The 8728-nt window shown below is 35.2% G+C and overlaps 1 long non-coding RNA gene across 3 annotated transcripts; it reads right to left on the bottom strand.

Annotated features, from left to right (window-relative positions):
• Positions 1-373: 373 nt before the first annotated feature.
• LOC145805854 (uncharacterized) lies at positions 374-6374 on the bottom strand. 3 transcript variants are annotated; one of them, XR_014348014.1, is made up of 6 exons: positions 6187-6374; positions 5805-5874; positions 5571-5642; positions 5420-5488; positions 4861-4908; positions 374-666 (listed from the first exon to the last, which is right to left on the bottom strand). It is a non-coding gene; the product is annotated as an uncharacterized LOC145805854 (long non-coding RNA). The 3 variants fall into 3 exon arrangements; XR_014348012.1 differs by having other exon boundaries at positions 5571-5874; XR_014348013.1 differs by lacking the exon at positions 5805-5874.
• Positions 6375-8728: the final 2354 nt, after the last annotated feature.

Below are 8728 nucleotides of genomic sequence, written 5' to 3'. Positions count from 1 at the left end.
GATTAAGGTGACAAAAAAATTCGTCACTAAAATGAGCAAAAAAGAAAATTATTCAATGACAAAAAATATTTTGTCACCAAATATTTTAATTTAGCGACGAAATACTCAGCAAATGTGACAAAATTATTCGTCATGCTTTTTGAAAACTAATAGCGACATTTTTTATTTCGTCACTAATAAAATTTAAAAATTTTGAAAATAGGTGTACTATTTTCTTTCGAAATTTTTTCTTTTCAGTAACAATTCCCTGCGCATTTCAATAACCTGTTCAATAAAATATTTATTACAAACCAATAGAAAAATCTGTTCATTTTCATAAACATCACAATCGAATTTTAGCACTATCCACAAAAATACAATATGAACTGCATGCTGATTATAAACATGTCTCCTAATATTCACAAACTACTAATATCCAGAAAAATATAATATCAACCGTATGCAGATTACCAAACACATCTCCTAATATCCAACAAAAAATATGTCTACTAATATCAACAAAAATAAAATATCAAGGGCAGATTACCAAACATGCCCCGTAATACTAATAAAAATATAAAATTTACAACACAACCAAAATACATGTAAGGTAATATGAACAAAAACACAAAATGAGCTACCATCGGCCCTCCAAATTACCAAACACGTCCATATCAAATCTCGAATCTGCAAAAAAATAAAACACAAAAAAAAAAATGTCAGTTAGACAATTATTATTTTATCCATAACATATAGAATTTAACATACATTTTTGGACTTAGTTTTCAAACCGGGAGTCTCATGCTAGTTTCGTAAGTTTCCACAACTCACATTGGTCCGTCCTGAGGTGTTTGAGGTGTTTCCCGGGCCGTCTCGTGGCTGTTGCACGATTTTGGCCCCCGAAGGCTTATTTTCAAACTTAAGTGTGGAAAAGTGCATTTTTGGACTTAGTTTTCAAACCGGGAGTCTCATGCTAGTTTCGTAAGTTTTCACAACTCACATTGGTCCGTCCCGAGGTGTTTCCTAGGCCGTCTCGTGGCTGTTGCACGATTTTGGCCCCTGAAGGCCTATTTTCAAGCTTAAGTGTGAAAAAGTGTATTTTTGGACTTAGTTTTCGAATCGGGAGTCTCATGCTAGTTCCGTAAGTTTTCACAACTCACATTGGTCCATCCCGAGGTGTTTGAGTTGTTCCCCAGGCCGTCTCGTGGCTGTTGCACGATTTTGGCCCCCGAAGGCCTACTTTCAAGCTTAAGTGTGGAAAAATACTTTTTTGGACTTAGTTTTCAAACCGAGAGTCCCGTGCTAGTTCCGTAAGTTCCACAACTCACATTGGTCCATCCCGAGGTGTTTGAAGTGTTTCTCGGGCCGTCTCGTGGCTGTTGCACGATTTTGCCCCCGAAGGCCTATTTTCAAGCTTTAGTGTAAAAAAGTGCATTTTTGGACATAGTTTTCAAACCGGGAGTCCCATGCTAGTTCCGTTAGTTTCCACAACTCACATTGGTCCCTCCCGAGGTGTTTGAGGTGTTCCCCGGGCTGTCTTGTGACTGTTGCACGATTTTGGCCCTCGAAAGCCTATTTTCAAGCTTAAGTGTGGAAAAATGCATTTTTGGACTTAGTTTTCAAACCGGGAGTCCCGTGCTAGTTCCGTAAGTTTCCACAACTCACATTGGTCCATCCCGAGATGTTTGAGGTGTTTCCTGGGCCGTCTCGTGGCTGTTGCACGATTTTGGCCCCTGAAGGCCTATTTTCAAGCTTAAGTGTGAAAAAGTGTATTTTTGGACTTAGTTTTCGAATCGGGAGTCTCATGCTAGTTCCGTAAGTTTTCACAACTCACATTGGTCCATCCCGAGGTGTTTGAGTTGTTCCCCAGGCCGTCTCGTGGCTGTTGCACGATTTTGGCCCCCGAAGGCCTACTTTCAAGCTTAAGTGTGGAAAAATACTTTTTTGGACTTAGTTTTCAAACCGAGAGTCCCGTGCTAGTTCCGTAAGTTCCACAACTCACATTGGTCCATCCCGAGGTGTTTGAAGTGTTTCTCGGGCCGTCTCGTGGCTGTTGCACGATTTTGCCCCCGAAGGCCTATTTTCAAGCTTTAGTGTAAAAAAGTGCATTTTTGGACATAGTTTTCAAACCGGGAGTCCCGTACTAGTTCCGTTAGTTTCCACAACTCAGATTGATCCCTCCCGAAGTGTTTGAGGTGTTTCCCAGGCCGTCTTGTGGCTGTTGCACGATTTTGGCCCCCGAAGGCCTATTTTCAAGCTTAAGTGTGGAAAAATGTATTTTTTGACTTAGTTTTCAAATCGGGAGTCCCGTGCTAGTTCCGTAAATTTTCACAACTCACATTGGTCCATCCCAAGGTGTTCGAGGTGTTCCCGGGGCTGTCTCGTGGCTGTTGCCCAATTTTGGCCCTCGAAGGCCTATTTTCAAGCTTTAGTGTGAAAAAGTGCATTTTTGGACTTAGTTTTTGAACCGGGAGTCCCGTGCTAGTTCCGTAAGTTTTCACAACTTACTTTAGTCTCTCCCGAGGTGTTTGAGGTGTTTCCCGGGCCAGCTCGTGGTTGTTACATGATTTTGGCTCCCGATGGCCTATTTTCAAGCCTAAGTGTTGGAAAAGTACATTTTTCTAAATAGTTTTCAAACAAAAAGTCCCATGCTAGTTCCGTAAGTTTACACAACTTACATCGGTCCCTCCCGAGGTGTTCCCGGGCCTTCTCATAGCTGTTTCACGATTTTAGAGCCCGATGGCATATTTTCAAGTTTAAGTGTTAGAAAGAACAAAACACTACTTACCTCTGGTGTTCAAATTTGATTTTCAAATTTCATGTTTGGTTTGATTTTCAAATTATACTGAAACTTGAAAACACAATATAAAAATAGAGGAGGGTAAATTCAACATATATACCTTATATATGAACTTTTAAATCAATGAATTGTAAACCTACTTATTGTAATAATATTTGGAGGATTCAACCTGAAGCATCATACCAAAAAAAAAAAAAACAGCAAATAACTTTAACTAAATATAAAAAAAAAGTCTACAATAAGAATCACACAAGTCCAAATAACATATGGTCTAGTCCCTCAAATACATACAAGAAAACACAATAGAATGGAACTCCGGCCTGACCGACCAACCCCAGATTCTTGTTTTTTAAAAGCAAAAGTAGTTGTTTTTATGTGAAAAGAGAGTTTAGAGTTTTGTAGACAACATACCATAGACGCAAAACCAATTAGAAATTGACAGATAAACTTCTGGGTTATATCATTAATGACTAATTCGTCTAAAGTTTGAACGGCAATTTTATTATTTATATGCTCAACACGTTTCATAAAGAAGATATTATTATTGAGTAGATAGCGAAATTTACATGTAAAATCTATTACCTGCTCACATATCATATTAACAACAAATCTAAGCATTTAAACCATTAGTGAGTATTACTAATATCTCCAACACTACAAACCTGTTTGGTTCTAAGCATTTAAGTTTTGTTTTATTATATATGCTTCAATCACCTTCAAAACTATTGCCATTATATTATATTATTATCTCTTTGTAGTTTTCCCAAAAGTTCACTTTAATTAGTGCCATACCCATGCATGCATGCACTAGTGCACAAGATTTTATAAGTTTGATTATTATATATTTGATGAAACATATTTGGCAGTTCTAATTGAGTACCTCCAATCCATTTCTAATGATATGGAATGGACCATGTGAAGGGGGAATACACTCCTCTCTCTATTCTCTCTATCTTCCACCTCATTAAAGGACAAAATGTGAATGATGTATTACACTCTTTATTATAGTTTCCCAAAAGTTCTTTAATTAGTGTCATGCTCATGCACTAGAAGAAGATTATAAGTTGATTACGTTCAGTTCACTGATTATAAACTAATTTACTAGTTCTCATAGACTTTCTAACTCTTATGAGAGATGTCGTGTAATTACTTGGTAGACCAATAGTTTAAAATTTCATTCCTCACTCCACCTTTGAAGTTACTTTCAGAGTTTTGGCTCGATAATTACTTGGTATATGTGAAATGGGAAATTACATATATCCGAAGATTAGTCGGGGTGAAGCTTTAAGCACTATTGGGATGAAACAAAAATGCATTTATCACATTTCTTATAGTTTACCAAAGAACAAATTATATTGGTAGTTCCTGCATTTTATTTCTTGTGTCATTTTGGTCCTTAAATTTTTAATTAGCTCAATTTTGATTCTTAATTTTTTTTTTTAATTTTGTGTCAATTTTAGTCCAATTGATAACGCTGGTAAGAATTTTTGATGAAAAATAATCAAAAAGTTGGTTAAGATTAAATCACTAATATTTACTATCAATGCCACATCCAGTACAACTACAAAATATTTACTAGTGTGAAAACAAGTATGGAAACTGATAATAGATAACAGTACAATCAAGGTTCTATTTATAATGTGCAAACATTTTATGATGAAATAGTGAAGTTTAAAAGTGTCCTAACCTAAGCCGAAGTTCAGAAACCAGCAATTAAATAAGAGTCACAATACTAAGAACTAATTTGGACATCATGTGTCTTGGTTATAGTTTGGATTTGTCTTCTTCTGAGGATCTCTCTCTAAAACCAGTTAAGTATCTTATAGAGGATGTGACAAATACCATGGAAAACTCTCAACTATAGCCATCAAGTCATAAGATCTTAGTCATCCAAGTCCGTGGTTATGATCATATACATGTACCCACAAAAACACAGAAACAAAGAAGCAAGGAAGATAAAGAAGGTAAGAGTTTCATGCTAGCTTATACAATGGCTTAATTGTCTAAAAACTGTATTAGAATGGTTCTTCAATTACCATAAGTAATTCTAAAAGGTAAAATGTTGAAAATTACATACTTACATGAATAATCAGCACAGGACAATTAACATATGGGATTTTGTCAATGTTCTGCACACAGTCAACACAAACACCATTTAATTAGATCCAAAAAAAAAAATGCATAATCTTTCAATCAAAATAATAGTATAGATAAACAGATGATCTACGCTTCACAGGATACATGACACTTATACACAGCTTCAATATCTGCATATGTATTATGCTCACTTGGCTGCAAAACAAGGAAGCTATGTGCCATAGATGACACTTTCTATCACTACAAGGCACACTATATAACTTAACAATTCACTTTCATCTAGAAAAGCTTTCTTCTTCCTTTGTTTTTTTGGATAGGTAATGAGGCTTGAATAACATAGAAAATGTTCCCATGAGGTTTATCTCCTAGATTCTCTGGAAAGAGCCAATATAGTAGACTTATATGGTAAACATTGCAATCACCTATTTTTGTTTGAGTATGAGTTAAAGTTCTTCTTTCTTTTTTTCCCTCCCTGTTGGAGAGAGTTCAACGAACTTCAAGAAAAAATAAATTGCAGAACTATATGAATCAAGGAAACCTTACTTGTTTAATGGGATGTGCTCAAATGGACCTGTAGTAGGAATTGTTCCACACAAGTTGTTTGAGACATCTCTGCAAAATCATTCAGATGTCTTGACACTAAGTCACAATGAATCTAGTACTAATAATTCAAACACTAAGGTTTTTCACTTACACAACTTTCAAGCTGGAAATACCAGTGAGCTTCCTTGGGATTTTCCCAGTTAACTGATTATCATTAAGACACCTGCCAAGCAAAAATGAGGAATTAGGATGTGGGTTCACGGGTGCATATGGCAGTTGTATCCAAGCATGACGGCCTCAAACTGTTTGTGTACTAGAGCAAGAGAGTCTTTAATTTTCAATGACCATATATCAAACAAAAGGGAAACACAAGTGATTAACAAACAGTTTGAGGCTTGAAACACAAGTCTTTCCGTCAAATCCATCGAAGCACCCATAATCATAACCCCAATTTCCTGTAAATTAAATTGTAATTAACAACCAAAATCACCCACAGCCTCAGATATCAGTAGAGATAACCTCTAAAGTAAATAAATTTGCAAAAAAATTAATGACATTCCAACTAAACCCTAATGCCAGAAGGGATCAAATCAAAACTAACACAAAAAATAAAGCAAAATTTCATTTTCTTTTTACATCGAATTGATCAAAACACTCATAAAATTTCCATTTTGAGTAAATTAAAAAGTAATCAACAAGCAAAATCACCCACAGCCTTTAAGCATTGAGAGAGAGAGAGAGAGAGAGAGAAAGAGAGAGAGACTAACAACGGTGTTCTTCGATCTGCACAGCAGCGGCGGTGAGGAAAGGAGGGGTTAACGGCGGCGTGGTGAGGGCTGTCGGCGGTGAGGGCTATCGGAAATGGTAGAGCGGCGGTGGGTTGATCCAATGTGAGCAGCGGCTGTGAGGGCCCTGTGTAGTATAACGTCTGTGTGTGTGTGTGTGTGTGTGTGTGTGTGTGAGAGAGAGAAATAGGTTTGAACCGAGAAATGATTGTGTGTGATTGAGAAGAGGAACCGATTGTAAGAAAACATTTTTGTTTCCCCCTAAAATATTTAGTGACCAAATTATATTTTGGTGACAAAATTATTTCTTCACCAAAAATAAAAATATTGGCCACAAAAATAGTTTTGTCACTAAATGATATTAAAATATCACCAAATTATTGGTGACAAAATATATTTGTCATTAATAATTTTATAAGTTGTGACAAATTTTTTCGTCACCAAAAGTCTATTAATTTTGGCGCCCTCCGAAAATATTAGCGGGAAAATATTTGGTGACAAAAAAAATATAAATAATGACGAAATATAATTTTGTCACCTATTTTTTTATTATGATTTAGATTTGTGACGAAATTTTATTTTTGTCTCTAAAAATGATACATTTGGAGACGAAATATGATTTTCGTCATTAAAAGATACATATTTTGTGACAAAAAAATATTTCGTCATTAATTTTCGTCTCTAAAGACTATTTTTGTTGTAGTAGAAGACGGGGTTGGAAGAGGCACATAGAGGTTGGTTCAATTCGGGCGTGGATTCGCTAGGTAATTGAGAGTATACCTGTGTAATTCTTTTATATCTTCTTAGTGGATTGTTTTGTGGCTGTTGGCCGTAGTTTTTTATCACAATTGGAGGTGTCCAATTGTGGTTTCCACGTAAAATCGTTGTGTCGATTTGTCTTGATTGTTTGATTGGGATTGTTATATACTGCTTAAAATTGATACATAATCACAAATCAATAATCACAAATCAATATCTAGGAAATTTCTAGATTTTTCAGTGAGATTTTGAAAATCGTGTTATCACTATTCTAAAATTGTTTTTCATCTCCTCATGAAGGTACAACTGGAGTAAAGCAATACCAAGATAAAACCGAGGTTGTTCATAATATCTCTTATATAATGTTCACCACTATTAAGAGGCTTGAATCATGCCACAAAGTAGAGTAGCTCAAAGTATCAATAAAATATGAAGAGTTCCATATCCCATATCTTTTCTATCTTTTCTTAAAAAAATCATAGATATATATTACATGTTGAATAAATTACAATTATAGTCTCTAAAGTTTAATACAATTTTAGTTTAAGTCTTAAAGTTTTTAATTTTGTCATTTAAATCCCTAAAAGTAAAAATCCTCCGGACTGCATCTCCAAGAACTGCTTTTCTTGTTCAAAATTTGATCCTTTAATTTCATATATAGTTGTAACAATTGCCCCAATATCAGACAATTAACTGTTTTAGTATTATTTTTTTTTCTAAATTTATTTTTTAATTAACTCTGAGAAAGAAGTCAGCAGAAATGGCCCAGTTGGCAATTTGACATGACCAAGCGAATGGCAACTAATAAATTTAAAAAAATAAATAAAAAAAAGTTTGAGAGGTACCAGATAATTGGCACCACTATTGGGATATCTTGTATATTGTCCATTAGCCTGCTAAAACGACATCACCTTGCAATGTTCCAGACAAAATTGTCCTCCACACCAATCACATTTCTACTCACTTTATATATGTCCTAAAAATATATATATAAATAAATAAAATATTTTATTTTTGTTTGATAGTGTAGAAATAATATCATTTTCATGATACGACAGTCTTTTATGTGTACCGTATAAATATTTTTTATGTATCAAATTCGTACTAAAAAAAATTTCACTTAGGGTGTGTTTGTTTGGACAGACTGGATAAAGGGGATTGTAATTCATCGGACTGTGAGTCGCGGGATATATTGTCCCCGGACTATTTGATTGGATTGGATTTGTATCCTATGTTTGTTTAGTCATGAGATTAGATGTTTGGATTGGACTATTTTTAGTGAATCCAACGTTTGGTTAGACGGATTGGATAAGGATAAATGTTCAAAAGACTATTTTACCCTTATAATTTATAATTTTTAGAAAAAATTAGTCTAAGGTCCCTCTCCCACTTTTAATAATGGAAGAGATCCATAATATTATTTTATGATGTCTAAAGTCCTTCAACCCTAAACTCATATATCACAGAGAAATTTAAGAAGAAACGAAAGGCTTCAAAAACTGAGTTTGGTCTCTCTCTTCTCCCTCTCTGCTTTCTCTCTCTCTCTCTCTCTCTCTCTCTCTCTCTCTCTCTCTCTCTTCCTCCTACATCAACCCCAAAAGATATTATTGTGCATTGAATTGTGCATTTCCTCTTCTTACTCTTCACCCCCAAAGATCTAGACCGAGATCATTTGCTGTAAACAGATGGATTGAAGACGAACATAGACTCTTCAGAGACAACTCTACGTTCACCAGTGGAGCAGCGAATCTAGCGCCACCGCCGC

The sequence above is a fragment of the Camellia sinensis genome, chromosome 13 (assembly GCF_055761805.1).
Source record: "Camellia sinensis isolate YWXY chromosome 13, ASM5576180v1, whole genome shotgun sequence".
Taxonomy (NCBI): domain Eukaryota; kingdom Viridiplantae; phylum Streptophyta; class Magnoliopsida; order Ericales; family Theaceae; genus Camellia; species Camellia sinensis.
The sequence above is the reverse complement of the archived record's forward strand: the minus strand, read 5'-3'. Positions and strand labels throughout refer to the sequence as shown.